We start from the raw sequence: 21,175 nt of genomic DNA, 5'->3' as shown, positions 1-21,175 counted from the left end.
CACATGCACTCACTACAAGAAGTTATTGGAAAAATTAAACCCAGATATAATTTAAGGCTATAATTACACATTTAATTTTGCAATACATTACCCAGATATTATAACCCAATAGATCCTTTGCTTGAAAATGAAGGCAACTGGCATTAGATTGCGAAATTCAATTAAGAATAACCATAATGCTGCTTTGGATATTAGGAAAGCCAACATCACAGATTCAAGAAAATAGATTAACTTCCCACTGCTACAGAATTTGCAAGCTGAACTAAACACTTTGCAAATATCTAAAATCTGCTGCAACTTCTTAGGGGGGCAGGCCAAAGATAAAACACCTCAAACATTTCAAAGCTCTAAGTCCCTCTTAAAGCTTTTTCTTCCTAGATCTTCCACCTTTACCCAGAAACTTAGTCCCAGGTCCTTCTACAACTCAGTGCCGCTCATCCCCATTCTCCTAACACTCTGCCTTCCATTTCCAGATCTGGACATCAACCATTTCTCTTTTTCCGTGGCAGGAAAAGATGATGCAGCTTGGCTGATGTGCTGCACTGAGTTCTGCATTTGTTAGAACATACTGTGCCCAAGATGGGCCTTGGCTGCTCCCACACACTTCACATTATACAAATATATCACCTATGTCCCAGGCATCTCACCTATCCAAAAATAACACAAAGCATAAGTAGCATTAGATTTGTGTTTCACTCCAGCAATGTGCTGTAACTATGTTCAGGGCTTTCTACATTTAACCTTTGTGCTTTTAACATTCACACTCCAAGCCCTTCCCAATCTCAGCTGCTTGCACAATAAACTGCAACTTTTTCCTTATGTTCATAAATTATAGAATTGTAAACACGAAACATTTGACTATAAATTAACAGAGCCAGGCATTTTTTATAATAGCAGCCTACAACAGTTTAAGCAACACTGCATGCAGAAGAGATGAGATACCCAAAATACAACCCTCTCATAAAATTGTAACATTTTTATAGAAAACATTGTACTACATTAGCATACAACTATAATCTTAACTATGAACTTCCAAAGTTTTTTTAATACAGTATATAGAATTATATGTTTAGTACAAATATAATTACTATGTAATCTGCAGGGCATATAATTAGGCAATATATGAATAGTACATGCTAATTACAATGTGACTGCACAGTAATTACATGGTTATTTGTGCCTGGGAGTCAACTGCTGAATTCCCCTCTTTAAAACAAAATTCGGTGGAAGAGCTCCGAATGGGATGCTGCAAACTGAACAGACACCAGCTTACTGTACTGATATATGCTGCTACAGAATTAAAAAGCACTCTGAGTATGAGCACCTCAAAAATCAAAAGGGACAGGTTAATCAATCTTCTTTAAAAGGCAGAACAAAAGCCAAATCACTGACAGCACAAACAGCAGTGAAAGTTATCTTGGATGAACGTTGAATTAGCTGCAAAGTGTTCAAAAACGATAGTTATGCATATTTGTATCCATCATCCAATTTATACCTGCCCAAGACTCTCATTCCTCTACATGTCAACTCTGAACACAGACCAGTTTTTAAACTAGCCCTGGCTGTAACATGCCACTTGCCTTTCCTGTTTGATACATGTGTCCCTAGCCATTGTTTCTGGCATATATGTCAGCACATTTTACAAATTATTTTCACCTTTTAAAACCAAGACTAACTTACAACATATAAGAGAGATGCATCAACTGCATTTTAATTAAAACAGACTGTCTAAACCAACTCATTAAAATCACCTTCTCTTAAGCTTTTAAATCATGTTTTAATGCAAAATTTACAATCCAGAACACACTTTCTTTTTATTGCAGAAGTGCAACATAACTATTCCTAAGTCCCATGGTAACTACAAACAGTTAACAATACTGGGAGTGTTTCTGAGGATTACTTATGCAGCAGTAATATATAAGGTCAAAATTTCATCCAGCTTCTGTTCTGCAAAGCTTAAATTATTAAGACAGGCAGGAGTTTGGCTCTTAACAGGTACTGCCTACTTTAAAAGCAAACGGATCTAATCCAGAGCTACTTTTCCTGCCAGAATCCTTTGGGAAACGTTTGTATAAGGAGATCCTTTTTCAGTCCCCCCCCCTCTCTTGGGGCACTTGGATATGGATTGAGGGCAGTCAGGGCAGCAGCCCGGGACAAGTAACGATTTCTTCCCATCACAATTTCCCAACTCAGAACTTACCCTCTCCCAAGTCTGCTCTGCCCAGGCCAATTCTGCAAATCTCTGCCAAACCTTGCAGCTCTCCTCTCCTGCCAAATCACTGCAGACTCCAAGGGAAGTTACTTCCAGGCAGGTAGTAAGTGATGCCTCATGGCTGTGTGCAAGGCACCGGTTCCCATCTGTGGCAGGGGGCCCAGGAGAGCTGATGTGGAATCCCCAGGATGCTGCCTCCCAGCAGACACCTCCAGAAGCTGTGAGCTGTGGATGCTGCCCTGATGGGGTACAGGCAGAACACTGCCAGGACCAGGAGCTGCTGCTTTGGTGGGAAACCAGCAGCTCCCAACAGGCAAAGCATTAGGATACCTAAACCCACCCTCCTACCAGGCACAACTCTGAGGCAGCAATCACTGGCTTACTATTTCTACATTCATCACCAGCTCACAGCCCTTCTGCTGCACGTGAAAGACGTGCAGGCAAGGTGACATGTTTTACTGATGAAAAAGCAGTCCTTGTACTACAGAACAGGGTGTAACCACTTCAGTGTTTGTTACTCCTGAATCTCCCCGCTCTGGTCCAACATTTCTACAGCTGCAGCAGTCCTGGATTCAATCTCCCATACGACCACTGAAAGAAGCCAGCCAAACGCTCCAGTCTTTTATCCAGAAGTGTTTCTAAAGTTTTAATAGGGCTTCCTCTGCCCTGTTTGATCTTCCTTGTGCTTCGCCCTCTTTCACTGTCTCTTCACCTTAATCTTTCATCTCTCTTGCATCTCCATTTCTATTTCATTTCTTCACCTACTGTGCCTTTGGTTGTCTCCTCAACTCCTGTTAACCCATCCCATGGCGCACAGGAAGGGATTCCATGGATGTTGGGAGTTTGTTATTTCTGCTCCCAGTAGGTAGAAGGAGCACAAGGACTATTAGTTGTTCTATAAGATTCTTATTAAACAGTAAAATGGACACTTAGTTTTCAATTTTCTTACAGCACATTAAAAGCAATTTACTGAGGTTGTCATTAAAATTACCATTACTATTTGCGAGTAATTAGCATTAGTAGGTTTTCTAGTAGATTTAGTGAAGGGAATGCTATAAAGAGAGCGATAAATGTTAATGTGATGGAAGGCAAAATTACAAAGTGATAGAGGTGACCACATGGGTTTGGGCCTATTCCAACACAGGTGCAGAATATGGCCTACAGGGACCAAAAACTGACCAGAATTAAGAGGGGAGCCATGATCCCACCTTAACCAAAGTGCTGCTATGGGATTCAACAAAGAATTTTTGCCTTGTAAAAAGAGCAGATTAAAAAATAAGGAAAGCATAAAAGATATTATCATCTGTCTTTTAATGGATTAAAATAAATTATCATTTTCCTGGACAAACTATTTCTAATCCCAAATGATAGAGAAAAAAACACTCATCCCCAAAAAATCCTGAGATTGATACACATCACAGTGTTATTCTGAAGTTCTGCTCGCCTTCTGCTCGATATTTAGAAAACAGCCAACCTACTTCAAACCTTCTGCGTAACCATAATAAGCAGATGCCTTAATTTCTAAATTAACCAGGGCATTCAGAGTACTACCAAATGCAACAAGATGCATGCTGAAATTAAAATCGATGGCACCAAGTGGCAAGGATGAGCCTGACTCCCGTGTGCCTGTGAAGGGTACAACCAAGGCTACAGCAACAAATGGACCTAAACAAACAAAACTGCCTAAACTGAGACTTAAGGTTCCTGAGACCAAAGCTGGAACGTTTTACATTCCTGGTGAGTCATAAGTCTTTGATCACACAAATTCCACAGGTGTCTAGAATTCTTTTCTGAATACACCCATAAATTTACTTGAGGAGGTAAATACTGTCTCCTATCCAAGCCATCTAGAGATCAAAAACATATACATTTCTTAGCATGAACCAACAAGCACGATCTGGATGTGTTCATCTACCATGTTGTGTTTGGAGGTGTTCAGCTACCACATTATGAAAAACTGCTATGCCCAAAGTCGTTGGCAACACACCCTGGCCTTTGTTTTTATGAGACTCCACTGGCGAATCATCAGTTGAGATCTTGCAGACTTTGGTTCAACGCCTTCCACGACCTGGAGACTCAGAAATGCTGCTCCCATTTCCCAGAAGGGCTCTCAGACCATCTCACTGCAGTGTGCTCTCAAGAAGGTGCACAGGAAATGGTATATATTGCAAAACAAAGAGAGAAGATGCTTTAGCCTAAGAATGACAGCTCTCCCTGGGAGGCAGATTGCTGGGTTCTGGCCTGCACCCAGGAAAGAGAGTTACTTCTCTTACAAGAGCAATGACTGGAAACCAAGATTCCCTCCCTGAAGAAGGCTCCCTTAACTCTCAGCCTGCAAATGCATGATCCCACTTGTACTCCCTACTTCTAATCCCTCCTAAAAATGTATAACCCTTTCTATATCTCATCTCATGCCCTTCCTTCCAGACCAAGCTGCTGCCAAACCCACAGGTATCTTCCCAGGTTTTCTGATACCCTGCAGAGATGAGATCAGAGCAAAGACATCTAACTTCCTCAAGGACTATTCTGATCACTAACTTAATGACTAGAGCACCTTCTGCTAGGTGCCTGTTGAAAGAAGAGTGGTTGTCTAACACCAGGAGCATACACTGACTGCTGAGTGGGCAGGTGCATCTGCCTGAGGCTCTAGATGCTGCATTTTGCATTGCCCAGGTTCACCGCTGGATCTGAGGTCTAATACTTGGAAGGGCTCTCATCTCCATTTAGACTTAGATCCTGATACCTTTAGTTAATTGTTTCCTATTGCATTTCATAGACATTGCAAGGTAAAGGTTGCAAGAAACTGCAACTCCTATGCTGGCTATGTTCTGATGACAAAGGGGAGAAATTATGTCTTATCATGTCCTTTGATACTTTCATTCCTTTGATACTTTCATTCTTCTCTGGGGACAAATGAGGAAAGGCTCAGCCCTATGGGTTGGCTGAGGGACATCAGCTCAAACTGCAGGTTATGTAACAGGAAAGTCTTATAACCCTACAGTGATCTGGTTTAAATTTTTGATCCATGAGAGCAGGGAGGGAGAGGAAACTCTGCTCCCCAGTGCTAACAACATTGTGGTATGCTGCTGAAATTCAGTCTTCACTCACACGAATTTCCTGATCTATCACTTTTCGTTTCTGCTACAAATCTAATGGAAGATTATGCCAGGGTCCCTAATTTTCCACATGGCACTGAGGACAGCACTTGTACATTATATTCATGCCAGCACAGTTCAATCTATTTTATTCACAGGAGTTATTCTGAATTTTCAATAATCTAAGGCATGGATTTGGCTCTTTAAAGCTACTTTTACTTCTGTCTGAAGTATCTCACTTAGGAAGCAGAAATGCCTTAATAAAATCAGAGACTGCTAAACAAATCACTGTCCAGTCACTGACAAACAAATCCAGTCACTGTTTCTCACATTACTGCACCAATTATTTCAGTTGTACCCTAAATATTTTCAGGGTGTAAAGATCATTTTAACCTATCTACACTGCACTAGTAGGGATGGATCAGGCATGACTGGGACCATACACAGCATATATTTTTTTCTGAGGGAGTCAGTCATTCCATATACAATTCATGCTCTATACTGAGTGAGAGGCTGGGCTTGTGATGTGGAAGGCTATCACCACAGTTTCAGCTGAGCTCTTCTAATTAATTTCCCCTTAAAATATTCAAAGTGTAAATGTGTTACTGCATATGCTACCATGGTATACAGTTCAGTATTTTATTATTAGCTAAATATTAAGTCAACAGAATTAAGAAAGAACCAGCAGACACAGAAATGCAGAATAAACCTGTGAAAATATTCAATCCTACACGGTTGCTATGAGAAGTGATTTACTGCACACAAGTTCTCAAGGCACAGTGAGGGACTGTTTTGCCAAAGTCATGCCAATTTACAGGGCAACTTTCAGCATTTCTTTTTATTACTACAGAATTGAATTCACAACTTGTTTCCTCTTTTCCTCAGACTTGATTAATTACCATGTTAACATAACTACTGTTCTCCTGCTTATAATGGGCTCCCTCTAAAGTGCTGGCCCAGCAAAATAAACCAGGAGAAAGCTTCTAGCTCTTTGCTGCAGCATTGCAATCCTTTCTAATCTCACTATTTTTCAAATTTATGTTCCATTCCAATAAAGCTTGTGTGAATATTATAGCAAATCAGATAATACAAGGTTATGACCCTTGTAATTGATCTTTCAAGGTTCTTTTTTCCTTTTTTTCCAGTTGACGTGGTAAAAATCACATTTAGCTGTGCTTGTTGACACTTGAGAATTCACTTTGTTGGTCATATACACTGTTTCAGAGAGATCACATTACATAATGATGTATTTCTAGTGCTTTATTTCTTCTATACCTACAACCCCATTAAGCTGTAAGCAAACCTCCCGTGGGGCTGTAAGACTACAAGTATCAAGGGGGCAATGCTCCCATCCTGTTCAGAGGGAGCACAGCTGGAGGAAGTATTATGTGAGGATACAGGGTTAAATATTAGATACCACTTTAAAATATTTTCAAATAAATAAAAGCAGTTTAAAATAAAAAAATTCTATTTCCACCCGTAGAAAAATACACATTTAAATGAATACAGACCATGTGTGCCAGCACTAGAAATCAGGTTTCTAGAGCAATGGTTTTCACGTGACCACTGGAATAAAGTGATTAATTGGACTGTCTCAGTAAATGCAATCATTACACTTTTAATTAACCTTTTCAACCTCTTACACCCTCTCGTTTTGTTATGCATTAGATTTTTACACTTTTCCAGTTATTATGCTCGACTACACTTAAAACAACGCAGAGTTCTGTTAGAAAGATAAGAAAAACAATTGTAACAGCTCTTGCTATTCTTAATAGGAAAATACCACTGATACTGTCATCATCAGGGTAGTTATAAATCAGGTGGACGACAGACATTCTGAACTTTGTGGCTGTGTTCCCACCTAATTTTTGTTTTGGCAGCACACTGTTACTTAATGGCTCTGGCTACCAGGAAACTAGCTTTTGAAAATTCTTTCTCAACCTAGTTATAATTACTCCATATAAATCACACAATGATCAATTATAATAATCTTAGCTTCATCCATTATTTAAACTTAGCATTTGAATCTACACAGCAGGAGTGCAGGAAATTCCAAAGTCCCTTTGCTGCTCGCTAACAACTGCTTTACTTCCTGAAGCCAGGCCAGCTACAGAAAAGAAGGGGCCAGACATGCTCTTAGCTATGACATCGGAACCTGAAATAACCACAGATTTCAGATAAGGAAGGGTTTTTTTGCCTCTGAATACAGTATTTTTTGTCTAACCACACTGCCTTCCAGTTGGTGAAACTAAATTCAACATGAGATTTTGCTCTTTCCAGATCAGAGGAGTTCTACAGCTACATACACTGACAGCACGGTTTTATTTTAAAATGGCCTAGACTTTTCTCTTATAGATGCTTACAAACACATTTGTATACACGTGTATATGTACACAGAATGTTTCAATACTTCAAGTCTCATTTCACAAGATAGCTACTTAGATATTTATTAATCAGCATGAGAAAAAAATCACAATGTTTTTGAGTAACTTAAGGCTGACTCTAAGATATCTGACTCAGAGTGATATGAAGTAAGTCTGATGGAAGGAGGAAAAACTTAAATCAACTTTCACAAAGGCTCAAGCAAAATTTTCAAATATTTTTCAGAAAAACTTCAGAATTATAACTGGATTTTGAAATAGTAATAAGGATTTTTAGAGCTATTTAATAAACTATGTATTTTTGGTTATGCAAAACATTAGGCTTATTATTACCACTTTTTGGTACCTTGTCCTATTTCAGTCTCAGCCATAATATATGTTATTACACGTAAAGAGAGTGCCTCTTTCGGGGTTTAATATTTTTAAATTTTCAACACACATGCAGTCTTTCAACTGCATGCCAAGTGTGGCTTTATCAATAAAGCAATATTTTTCTGGTTTACATTTTTCATTTCGTTAAACCATAAAGCTGTTAAAGTGTGGGAAGTGAACGTGGAGACAGTGCTTAGGACACATTAAAAGAAACAAAGTGGTGCTTTTACACAGAACCACACGTTTTCTGAGCATCAAAAGAAAGCATAATATGGAAAGAGGTCAAAGGTGGGAATGTCAATATCATCTCTTACAACAGGAAAGGGGCTGAGAAAGTCTTCCACTTCAAACTATAAATGCACATATAAACAGGCACAACTCCAACACCAGGAACAAAAATATAAATCCCTGTGTCCCAGCTTGGTCAATCACATGAAATTTGTCCATGGACAGGATAGAGTAGGTGCTCAGTAATGGTGCGTAAGTAAAAATTAATGGGTAGGTATTTTCAATTTTTTTAAAAATAAGAGGCACATAGACCCACAGCAACACTTTTCACAAGATATATAGTCTGCCCTGGTAGTCTAACTGGGAACTCCATGTAGCTCATCAGACAGCTAAATCTGCCCAAAGCCCCCTGAATTTTGCAGCATTTAGATTCAAGCAGACAAACGAGATATCAAGGAAGGAGAGCTTTTCAAGGGCAGGAGGGAAATTCCAGAAATACAAGATCTCATATATGATAAAGCAAGTATTCATATTTGATCTTAGAATCACAAGGTTGCAAGAGACTTCATTAGATAACCCATATTCCTGCCCCACAGCAAGACCAGCTACAACAGAACAAATCCTGACAAGTCCATAGGACCAGAAGGTGTGCATGCCAATGTGCTCCTCAAAGGTCTTGGTGAGCAGGAGAACTTTGGGATGGCTGGAGTAATCCAAAGGTCACAAGCATCTTTAGAAGGGCAAACAGAAGGATACAAGGATACTCAGCCCAACCTCAGTTGCAGAGATGATTACTGAGCTAGCCCTCCTTGATTGTCTATCCAAGCACATAAAGGTGATGAAAAAATAGTCAGCGTGGTTTTAGTAAGGTAAAATCAACCCTGACTGCCTTCTATATTATGATGACTGCTTCAGTGGATAGAAAGAAAGAATGTGTCACTTTACATGGACTTAAACAAGCCTTTTGATGCAGTCTCCCATATTAATCCTTGTGGCCAAACTGGAAAAAGATCTTGGGTAGGAGGACCACAGGGTGGATGGAAACTGCCCCTGCTCTGAGGGACCTCAGCGACCTCTAAAGGTCTCTTCCCACTTTAATTATCTGCCTAATCTACACTCTAACCTATTTTTCAGTAACTCTGCAGCCTCTTCCAACAGCTGTCCTGTACTCTCAATGCATCTCATTATCTTTTTTTTCATGGTAAGTAATCTATCACTTTCTGCCACATAATTCCCCTGTTTTCTTCCTAAATTCCCTACTTTTCTCTTAACAGTGGCTTTTTAACTTCTTGAAAACTCTCATTCTCCCCTCAATTTACTCATCTTTTAAGTTAGTCTTCCCGATTTTCTTCCTTCACAACATAAGTCATGTTTTCTAGATATTTAAGCCTGTGTTAATTTATTCTCAGATTTGGGAAAAAAAAATTAGAGATTACAAAAAACCCCACCAAAACCAGCAACAACACCTCCCCCCCCCCAAAAAAAAAAAAAACACAAAACAAAAAAACAACAAGCAAACCACTGACCAAGAGTTTCTGTACAAGTTGTACTCAGGAGATTGCTACAGACAGACAAAACCTGTTAATTCAGGAGTTGCTGAAGCATAGCTTACTCCAGCCTCAAGCAATACCAGTGTAGGTAGGGATGGTTTACACGCATTGACTGTCTACTGCAGGAGTATATATTAGCTTATCTTTGACAGCAGCTTGCTCCTGATGGCTATAACCTGAAAAAAAGAGTCAAAGTATATAACATCTTAGTAGAAAAATTATCCTGCTTATTCTGCAGTATTACTCTTTCAGAAGGAAAATCAAGAGAGGACAGCGAGCTGGAGAAGTGATTGTGAATCGAGTCTGACAAGAGCAGCTGATGGGATAAATCAGGAAACATTTAAAAGCAAACAGTGGAGAAAGATTCTCTCTCCAACATAACAAGAGAAAAGCTCTACCTCCTCCAGATGAGATGTCTCAGTATCATAACAAAAGTTCAGTAGCACAAGTAAAAGAGGCTAAAACCACAGTGAACACAGCAGTGACTGACACAGGACAGATGTTCAATCAGTGACAGCAGGAGCAGGGGTGGGGCAGAGGGTGCCATCACGGTAGTGGAGAGAGCAATACATGAGAGAACAGCAAAAGCCACAACAGCTGTGGAGACACAAAATCACCCCCCTTTTTCCTACTGCCAGTGAAAACCATTTGGGGCAATTATCTGGCCTATCGACCAAACAATATGAGCCTCATTCTGTTAATCCACCACCAGATGCTCTTCTTTTGTCTATCTGTTGGTCCCAACGAAATCCTGTTGAATACAAATAAATTCACCACAATGTGAAGAGAGCAACTCTGGTAACTCTTGTCCATTCACAGATTTGCTTATGTGAGCTTCACTGACTGTGTTGCTGCTGCCTTCATCATAGGACTCATTGCTGAGACTTCAAGAGCCAGTGACCAAGAACATGTGTGCCCTGAGGCAGGTGTACTTAATGGATCAAAAGATACTTTGGAAATAAGTAATCTAAATCATACTGCCTTAGAGATTTAATAATGATTATGATGGTCCCTATCCTATTGTGGGCCCAGAAGATAATGCAGTACAAAATGAAGGTGAGGCAGCTGTGTACGATATATATCACTTACCTACAATGCAAGAGGGTTTATTAACTTTAGATAATTATGTTATTTAATAAATTCCACCACACTAATAATTAGATCACTACCTACTGTACACTCTGAATTACCTTCATTTTTGCCACATACAACATACAGATTCCTCTCCCTGAGCTAGTCTGGTCCTGAGCTAATCTGGTTTACCTTTACTCAGCTCTTATAAATGTCCAATGTCTCTTTTTTCAAATGTGGAAATGTGGTTCTTCCTGAAAAAAGGCAATGAGGAAATAAAATTATTTTGACTTAATTGTTAACTACACAGCATGTGTGCCTCTTTTTTGAGGTGCTGCCCCCCATGTCTCAGCTGTTAAGCATTCAGTCTGAAGTCCACTGAACACAGTATTTTGACTTCCATTTGCTTCAAAAACCTCTGCATCCAAGTTTTATGCTCTAATTTATGGTCATAAAATGTCCCTTACCCCATTTAAATCAACTAAGCATTTGATTAAGTGCTACAGTGAACTGGCACTCTCCTTGGCTCCATTTTTAACTCTAAAATTCATATGGAATGTATTGACTTTTGTTTTGTGGACACGTTTACAATACATAAATATATTTGACACATATGACTGCACAGGTACATAGGAGAAAACTAAAAACAACCAGAAGAGAAAACCACTGTTACAGTAAAATTAATTATTTCAACGTTCAAATACTTAAATAAAATTATCGTCTTCCTAATTAGTGAGGAGTGATCCTTACTAAGTAAAATGACAACACTATTTACATTTAAATAGACTGTTTTATTCAGAGTCACTTCACACACATGCACACTGCTGAATTGCAGCCAGTTCTGGAGTGGAGAATAATAACTATCCTGCACCAGCAGCACTGTCCAAGAGGCACTGGAGGGACACGGATAAGAGATGAATCGATAGCGTATAATACTCCTGTAATCAAAACTATAACATTTACCCAAATTACTTTTCTTTCATTCTTTTTTTCAACGTTCACACTCCTGCCTGATCAGGTAAAAAATGTCACTGCTGCCAGGAATTCATATCCCGAGACTGACATCCCAACTCCCATCCTGCTAGGATGCTTGTGCAGTATTGACTTAAATGGATGGGTCTGAAACACTAATTCAGTAGTGATGTATGGCTGCCAAACAGACAAATTATGTTTAACATATCCCAGTAAGTGAAGAACCCATTTCAGGACAACACTGATATCAACACTATTAATCCCATTCCCTCCACTGTGGGGGCAGCCAGCACAGTGTTGCAGAGGCAGCACTTGTGCAGTGCACACCAGTTGTTCAGTGTCACTCCTCTGGCACATCACTTCATGAGGTGGTGACGTGGAGACTACAGCTCCTGAACCTCCCTTGCATAAACACATCTCCACTTTGTGACCACAGCTCTGACCTTCTGTGCCACTGAAGCCACGGGGGCAGGACGGGTGCAGAACCTTTGTCTTGCTAATTTCTGCCTGCAAATCTTGATGCTTAACCAAACTGAGCAGAAAACTTCGGTGAGCTTCAGTTTCCCAGTTTTTTTCCTACTCTTTTTCTTGAAGAATTGATTCAGTAACACTGTCAGGAAAATCCTGAGAGATAGTTAAAGTACTTAGACCCAGTGCCCCTCACAGACAGGCTGATGGGGAATGTCTTCTCAGTCCTGTTGGAGATATGAGATCAACACCACCCTAGGTGTATTTGCTCTTTCTTTGTATTTACTTGCTTCTTCATCCCTGTCAAAACCAAGAAGGTTGGCTTTTATACCTACTGATTAGTGTCAACAGCAGTATTTTACTCTTGAATATGCCTGGAAATGCATATACTTAGTTTAAAACAGGCCTGAGACCTAAGCACAACACAAGAAAGCACTGAGGAGAGAACAGAATCTTGAAATTCCTTACACAGTGGATACACATGCATTTCTCAATCAGCACCAGCTCTTGCTCTCCAAGGTTCTCCTACAACTGTGAAACTTTCACATCTGATTAAGTGCACACCAATACAATATTATAGTTCCCTCTGTAATTTGAGATGATGAGAAAGAATGATTAAGAACACTACTGAAACCAACACCAAAACTTCAAATAAAATGAATCATGATTAGCTGTTAAAACTAGAATAATGCAGAAAGGCGAGATATCCACAATCCATCAGTGTACGAGTAAATAAATAAAGCGCAAAAGTCCCACATATTTGACATTTGAAGAACAAAACTATCCATCAATGTCTTGGCACGGATCGATCAAACAGAATGCTACTGACGAAAATCTAATAGTATGATGGTAATAATGTAGCCATAAAGCCTCTACTCCATAATTGACTGCTTCCACTTCCAGCTAACATGTCTAAAAGAGTGACTAATGTTCACCTAAAGATTTCACTTGCATTGAATGACAATCAGCTACACCTCGCACTGTTCTCCACAGATTGCTTACGCTGGGTAATTGCTGACAGAGAGGAGCCAGAGGGGAAATAGTCTACTTAACTAAGTATATGAAGAATGGTATGATAATCTCGAAGGAAAATATGGTTTCTCATCCGATTTTAAAACACAGCACAATACTCCAGCCGTAACATTCCTTTCCTAAAGCAGAAGCCTCGGTGGTGACTCCATAAATAGGTCAGAGTAGGGTTTATATTTAAAATGAGTACTTAAACTTCCAGCAAGATATTAAAAAATACACTGTATGCTTCCCAAAATTACAGAACGTATTTCTGAGAACTTTCAGACAGATTGCATCCTTTGGTCAGATTTTCCTTTGGCAACTTCACTTAAAATCAATAGAGTTAATTAGCATTATGAAACCAAAGTATACATTTCAGTGACATAATCCCTCTTCTTAACTTACTTTTGGGATTTACAGAGCAGACTACCTTAAAAGTAACATGAGTTAACACATAGTTTATTTAGTTTTAATTCACAAGACTAAGATGAATTTAAGCATATTTTTGCACTTTCCTAAATGAAAAGAAAAACTGAAAAACCAAAGAAAAAGTTTTCTGGTTTTTTTTTCATTTGTTGGAAGCCAGAATTAAAAATTTTAATTTGCTTTGTAAGTTTCACTGCAGATAAAAATATATTTATAATTAAAATGTTTGGAAGTCTCTAATGGACCATGATTGTTACTTAAATTGCTCTGTCGCCTTTGATATATACTTAAAGATAATTGGCCAGTCTTAGTGATGTATTTTTAAAGAGCTACCTATTGATTAATAATGTTTCAGTATTAATATAACCACTTTGTGTGGATCAAGAAACATCAATAGCAGAAACCCATATTTATCCACAAATTAACTGGATATAGATCTGTTGCTTTAAGCCAAATGGGGTGCATTCACTCATTATTTTACAAAAGTAATGAGATAACTGTAAGAGGGAAGATTAAAGCAAAACTTGGTTTCATATTTTAGCTGCATACAATGGATAAACTTCATGCTCTTGCAGGATGCACGAAGAAATGACAAAAAAGCCAAACTCCAACTACAGGAGTCCATGACACAGTAGTTTTGCATTTTGGGGCCTTCAGGTCAAATGCTGGACAAAATTAAATGTACAGTACAAACAGAGATGGTTTTTTGTTTTCATTTTTGTTTTCTTCTTTTTAATCCAGTTAAAAATGGATTAAACCAGTAAATGATCTTGTAACCTGATCCATATAACCAGGGCTCTTACAGTGCCACTCATCTCACTGTCACCCAATAGGCTCCATAAGGATAAAGAGCTTTGCTGATTTATAGAGCTATTTGTAAAGAATACCCCGGCCTGCATGCAATGAGCAATCCCAGAAATATAAAAAACCACATCAAGTTAATTTCCACAGGAAATGGCAGAAAAAGAGAGTGTTGTGCCTTCCTACTGCCAACACAAATAAATAAATAAAGGAAAGCCTCATTGTCAACTATTTTACCAAGCAGTTCAAAACTTGGGCACTGAAATTTTAGGAAGAATAGAGAAATTCGAGGCTGGAAGGAGAGCTATAATGGCTATCTAGTTCATCCTACTGTGGCAAGCACAAACTCAGCCCATCCCTTGGAAATTATCTGTCTCTATCTCCCAGTGGTGGGAAGCTACAGTCTCCACAGTATTACATACACTGCCTAGTTATTTTTAAAGTTAGATTTCTTTTCTCTAGTGTCTAACCTAAACACCACAAGCTACAATTCAGTACAATTGACAATTACCCTGTCACACAGGATATTACACTGCTTTGACATTTGTTCTTAATGAATCCACACTGACCCTCCTTATCACCTTAAATCCCCTAGATGCTTTTAAATCAATTTTTTTAATACCCTATGCTATCATGCTTCCAAGCACTGAGTTTGGGAACTGGATCATAATTCCCTGGGCCTTTTTCCTAGATCTATTTTATTGATGGTGTGTGCATGTGTGTATATACATATATATACATACACACATAAAATTAATTTTTTTTTTAATAATGTAGGTACTATATTAGTCTTTCCCCAGCCCCCTTAGACCTCCTCTTTCTTCCACGAATTCTCAAAGATAATTGCTAATGGTATAGTGACAGCTTCAGTTTGTTTAAGTACTCTAAAATTAATTTAATTAGGCCATCAGAACAAAAAAACCCCTAACATTTCTTATGTGTTTTTCTTCTTTTCTATTCAAGATACAATTTAACTTGAAATTAAAAAGGATTTTTTTTTTTTAATGCCACATCAAGTGATAACATAACGTATGTTACAGGTCAAATAGCTTGAAACTGCCTTCCTAAATTGCTTGCTGAACTATGCTGAATATTTTAGAATAATTTTTATCAGCAAATAGTAGATCTCAAAAATCTACCTTTTCAACTCCAATACATCAGAATACATAGAGACAGAATTGAGACATAGAGGTATTGGCAGACTTCTGAAGGTTAGTTTTCTTGCTACTCCGGAGAAGGAAAACAAACCAGATTTCTAATAACTGTCTCACCCCAGTGGCCCAGAGAAGTAGAATCATTCTGATAAATCAGACTCTGAAAGAGAAATAACTTGGCCAAAACTTTATTACCATTTATTTCATTTATGATCCAACACATAAATTAAATGCCTTTATATTCACATTCACAGAAACCACCTACGGCAAAACGGGGATCTTCAAACGTGCACTCACACCTCTAGAGCTTCAAAATCCCAAGGTATGTGCAGAGTGTCCTTACTGAAAAGAGTTCACAAAGCCATCAGATTACGACAACCTACCCACCCCAGCTGCCCCATCGCCCTCTTAAACTGGTCTGTGGAGGAATAAAGTAAGGACCTCTTGCATCTCAAATGCATGAAACTGCTTAGCTTCCTTCCTATTTTCCTGAGCAGGAAGATGAAATCTCTCTTAATCTCTTCTGGTCAATATATGGGCAAACAATTTGAGCTCGTACAGCAGTGGCCAAGGCTCCTGCTGCTGAGAATGTGATGCAGCTAAAGAAATACAGCAAATCCAGGTGGAGACTCGACAACAGGAAACAAAAGAGCACAAATGAGAGACCATTCACTGCCCACAGTGAAGAGGGTACCTGAGCCCTGATCCCCAGTGCTACAGGGCTGTGGATCCAGCGAGTCAAGGACTTCTGAAATGCACACTTTACAGTCAGATCAGCAAGGGACTTTTTCAGAGCATCTGTCCTCCACAACGATGGTTTGTTGAACCTTACAGATAATAGGAGCCCTTCTATCTGTTTGGGAAAGGAGCGAAAACAAATGGACTAGAGGACCTAATCAGCTCCCCAAAACCCTATCCCCTCAGAGCTGTCAGTCAGTCAGAGCCTGAGGAGCTCCAAACCCATTCTCCCAGCATTTCCTATTCATCTCTAAAATCACAGGAAGCCAGTTAAGGAACAGTGCCAGGAGCAACAGTTTCCATTTCTGAAGGGCTCCTGGAAGAAATGTCAGTGTGCTCTGCATTCAGTCCCTGAGTCCTAGCGAGCTGAAAAGAGATGGGACCAGGGAATACTGCATCAAATCAGATGTAACATAAGGGCCACGGCCATTAAATGATCCCCAGAGTGTGAAACTCTGCAAAGCCTGGACATAAACACAGGAGATCTAGTTCCTGGATGAAGCACTTCATCCTTCTCTAATCAGGAATGCTTTCCAATGCAAATTAATGTAGGATAGAGCTACTACCATGTCAGGATGGCTCTTAGAAGAGTTCCCTTTTCATAGTTTACAGAAGCTTAGAATAAGCTCAAAACAGGGTAACAAGTCCATATTATGGTAGAAAACAGCATCCCCATCCCACAGTTGGATCCCCCAGGCTTCTGAAGTACCTGGCAACTTCTCTAGGTTGTCTTCATCCAAATATTCCTGCAAAACTCATTAACGACTGAACTGCTTCTTAAAGAGCTCAATTTATATGTAAAGCTTGCTGCAAAGTAAGTTGTGAAGTAACATGGCACTACAGCTGACCAAGTTTAACATTTTCCTACTTTCTTTCAACCAATCTCACAGGTGCTCTATATTTTCCTATAATGTTTCTAGGCAATGCAGAATCCCAACTCACAATGACCCACCCGAATTCCCAACAAGTTAAGCAGATGCATAAGAAGCAAGACAGAAACAAGCAGTAACTCTAAGAGAAAAATCCATTAACCATGCGGAGAAAGCTTTTACCAGGGCAAAGGAATAGGTCAAGTTGTGCAAAAAGGAAATATAAGGAGCAGTTTAATGGACTTAAATGCATCAGTAATTTTACAGCATTTGCTTTTTTTTTTTACAGTAAAAGGATGTACTCAGTACCTAAAAGCTACTATATTTAACTGGAAAAATGAGTGACCACTGTTTACTACTACAAAATCCAGGCCCTAGGCCCATGAAAAAAAATATGTGTTTACTTCAAATCAACCAGATAAAAGGTTTTCCTATATTTTAAATACATATTTTTCTAAAGCTCCATCCAAGATTCCGCACTGTCATTTTTGAGAAGCTGCAGCAAATTAATAAGGATCTCTATCCACGACTGAAAATATTTTTTGTATAACAATGAAGTCATTACTCTTTTTATTTCCGTAAATTCCATGAGAGCAAGAAACAGAAGCACAATAAAAAATCTTTTTCATAACAGTTGATTAGAAAATATGGCCTGCAGAATTCTAGCTCTCTTTGCACTTTTCACATTAAGAATCCAAATACGTTACCAAAGCTGGGATTTTAACCCCCCACAGCTTTAGCACAAAGAAGCACATTAATAAGATACAATTTAGATTTGCATTTTTTAATAAGCAAGGGGATCAAAGAAAATATGAATGCTGAAGGGATGTTAAATCATGTGCAAATTCAAACATCAAGGTATACTACAGAATGAAGCCACATTTGCACTGAAGTGACTTTAGTAAGGCTTTCCAAAAGTTCTGGTGAACAAAATGAACTCTTTTTGAACTGTTTGCGGGCACCTGGCATGTCTAGGATTCAGCAGATGCACTGAAATAGCACCAAATACTTTCTGAATTTGGATATATTAATGATGGATGGCAAATTAGCAGGGAATGTTGGAGGATCAGCAACGAAAGATTAATCTTTCTAATAACTAATACTGATCTCTATAAAGACTTTGGGTTGCTTCAACACCAATACAAGAATATCTTGAACAAACATGTATTTTCATCCAGACATCAGGATGGCATCTCTCATTAAGGTGGCTACACTGCTGTAATCTGCTGGGTTTAGCCACCAGCATGGGCATCCCAAGCACAATGGATTGGTACAAAACACTGCTGATGACCTGCCATTAAAAAGGGCTCTGTATGCACATCTTCACACTTCCAATCAGCAGAATGCAAACCAGGACCAACACTTCTGCCATCTGAACATGGCCAGGACAGCTGACAGGTACATAAAGGGCCATACAGTTGTTGAAAAGGGCACCAAGAAAACAAGGGGGAAATGGCCTTGACAGGATAATGACAAAGATTCTTTTCTGTAAAACTGTTTTACATTTTTTGAAGAATTGAGTTCAGAAGCTAAAGCTGCCTCCAGGCGTGACCAGCATTTAGTCATCAGATCTCCACAGGCCTCAATGACCTTGGCAGTCTTACAAGGATCATATTTTTACATGGATGAACTGTTCCTGAACCATTTCCTCAAACAGGATTTCTATCAATGTCAGGCACCCTTCTCTTTTCATTCTACTTCCCTTGCCTTGATTAAACACATCTATAGTGGACATTAAAGAGAGAAAAACAAGTATTCGCTAACATGCAGATCTAATAAAATGAAATCAATCAGTCACAGAACTCAAAGAGTGTTTGCAGTTATCACGCTTGTCACTGTTTGCACGCTTGTCCCTCTGCCTACCCTGGGGATTTACTCTGTAAGTCCATCGGGCCTGGGTTTATCTTGTATTCCATGTTTTCGTACAGCCCGGTCGAGTGGTGCCTTGTTCCCAAATGGCTCTTGAATGTTACGTAATAAACATGATTCATATGTGGATCATCATCCTTCTTACAAAGAGTGACAGAGATAATACCTTCTGAAGGAACAGCTTTCAACGTTCCAGTGTCAGCGTGCAGCTTATTTTAAACTTCCAGCCTAGGAGTTTCCCATGCATTCTGAGGATAAAATGCTCATGTAATTGTGTATAAAATTAACTATATTCTCCGCTTGCAATTAGACTAAAAAAAAATCCAGAGCAACTCTGTTGTTCTAGGAGATGTCAAATTCTGTCTCATTTCACAGACTTTTCCTATCTTCAGAAGAAAACCCAACACAGAACATGAAATCTAATATACAGCCCTTTAAGCTTCACATGGAGAAAATGAGGATGGTGTTTATTCTTTCTCAGCATAAGAAATGCACAGCAGAAATCTATATATTAAGTTGAGAAAGCATTCTGTTCTAGCACACATGGAGGAGCCTCTACTCAAACACAAATACTGAATTTATAAGCAGAATTCAAGATGTAATTCTTACTTACTATTTTCTGTCTTGTCCCCACCTGTACTAACAACAAATTATTTTGATACCATGTCACATACACACCCATCTTACTACAGTGAGTTTAATGGAGAGAAAAAACATAAAAAATGTCCTGGAAAGCAGCTGTTAATGGTTGTTGTCAGGCAGGGATAGATGGACAACTGTTCTGATCACTGCAGATCACTTTCTATTCCTTAATTCCTAACACATGCATAAATCATAAGAGGTTAAACAGAGCAACTACTCTATATCTGAACACTTTACTTTCTTTTATTTTTTATTTTTAGTGGAAAATAAACTTGGACAAAAACACCCCCAGAAAAACTTCTAAACACTTGCCCTAACGATTGTTAATTTCCAGTAATATATTTATTAAGTCATATTTTTAGTCATAGAAATACAAGAACAAATGGACAAATCTGTTGCTTTGAAAGTAACAAATGAGTTAAATTTCTCAATTCAACGACAATTCAGCTGGTGCCCTCTGAAAATTTTAAAGCTTGGCTGCCTGACTGTAAGACAGTAAGGGTTCACATGGCACAGTAATCATCCTGGATACATACTTGAATCACTCACTGGGAGAGATCCATCAAGCTTTATTGAGTTAATAAAAACAAATGGCTATAAAAATCAACTCGCTTGTATGAACCTGGCCCACAGAAAGTAAGAAAGAAACATTTACTCCGGTTTCCAGCATAATAGCTGAAAACAAGCAATAGGCAATAAAAAAACCTGGTGCTTGATCTAGTACTATTTGATATATTTTAAATATTTCATAGTATGCACTGTTATATATGTCTTATCCAAAAACTGCTCCATTTAGCTGTTGAAACAATATGGTAATATACTGACAAATCTTAGCAAAAGCTGTTTTAGCTCAGCCTAAGTGGAAAACAACAACAAAAAAAACACCCATAAAATTGTAATTTTTTTATACAGCACTATCACTAGATATATAGCATGGATACTGAATTGTAAACTACCCAGAACAAAAGAATCATCCTTTTAATGAATGTAATTTATCATGACAATGTCAATTTGATTAATGTAATGGGGACACATCAGAAAAAAGGAAATTACAGGTCATTAGGGAAAGTTAAAATTATGTAATAGATTTGAATGATTTTCTTCACTTTTCTAAGAATTTATCAAATATTTTTCTCACACCAGCCTTCTTTCCTCCAACCAGTTTTAACTTGGAAAGTGACAAGTGTGAGTTGAAAGGATTTGTCTGACTGTGTAACATCTGGATTGATGAGAAAAGGAATGAAAAAGCCTCATGAAATCTACTATTAAAAAAAAAAAACCTTCTTTTTATTAATATAACTATACACACACGGCCC

The 21,175-nt window shown here is 38.6% G+C and overlaps 1 protein-coding gene across 1 annotated transcript in view; it reads right to left on the bottom strand.

Annotated features, from left to right (window-relative positions):
- GFRA1 (GDNF family receptor alpha 1) overlaps positions 1 to 21,175 on the bottom strand; it is a 143,769-nt gene that overhangs the window by 59,977 nt on the left and 62,617 nt on the right. The gene's annotated exons all lie outside the window — the stretch shown is intronic.

The sequence above is a fragment of the Myiozetetes cayanensis genome, unplaced genomic scaffold, assembly GCF_022539395.1.
Source record: "Myiozetetes cayanensis isolate MyiCay16 unplaced genomic scaffold, myiCay2020 scf10, whole genome shotgun sequence".
Lineage (NCBI taxonomy): Eukaryota > Metazoa > Chordata > Aves > Passeriformes > Tyrannidae > Myiozetetes > Myiozetetes cayanensis.
The sequence above is the reverse complement of the archived record's forward strand: the minus strand, read 5'-3'. Positions and strand labels throughout refer to the sequence as shown.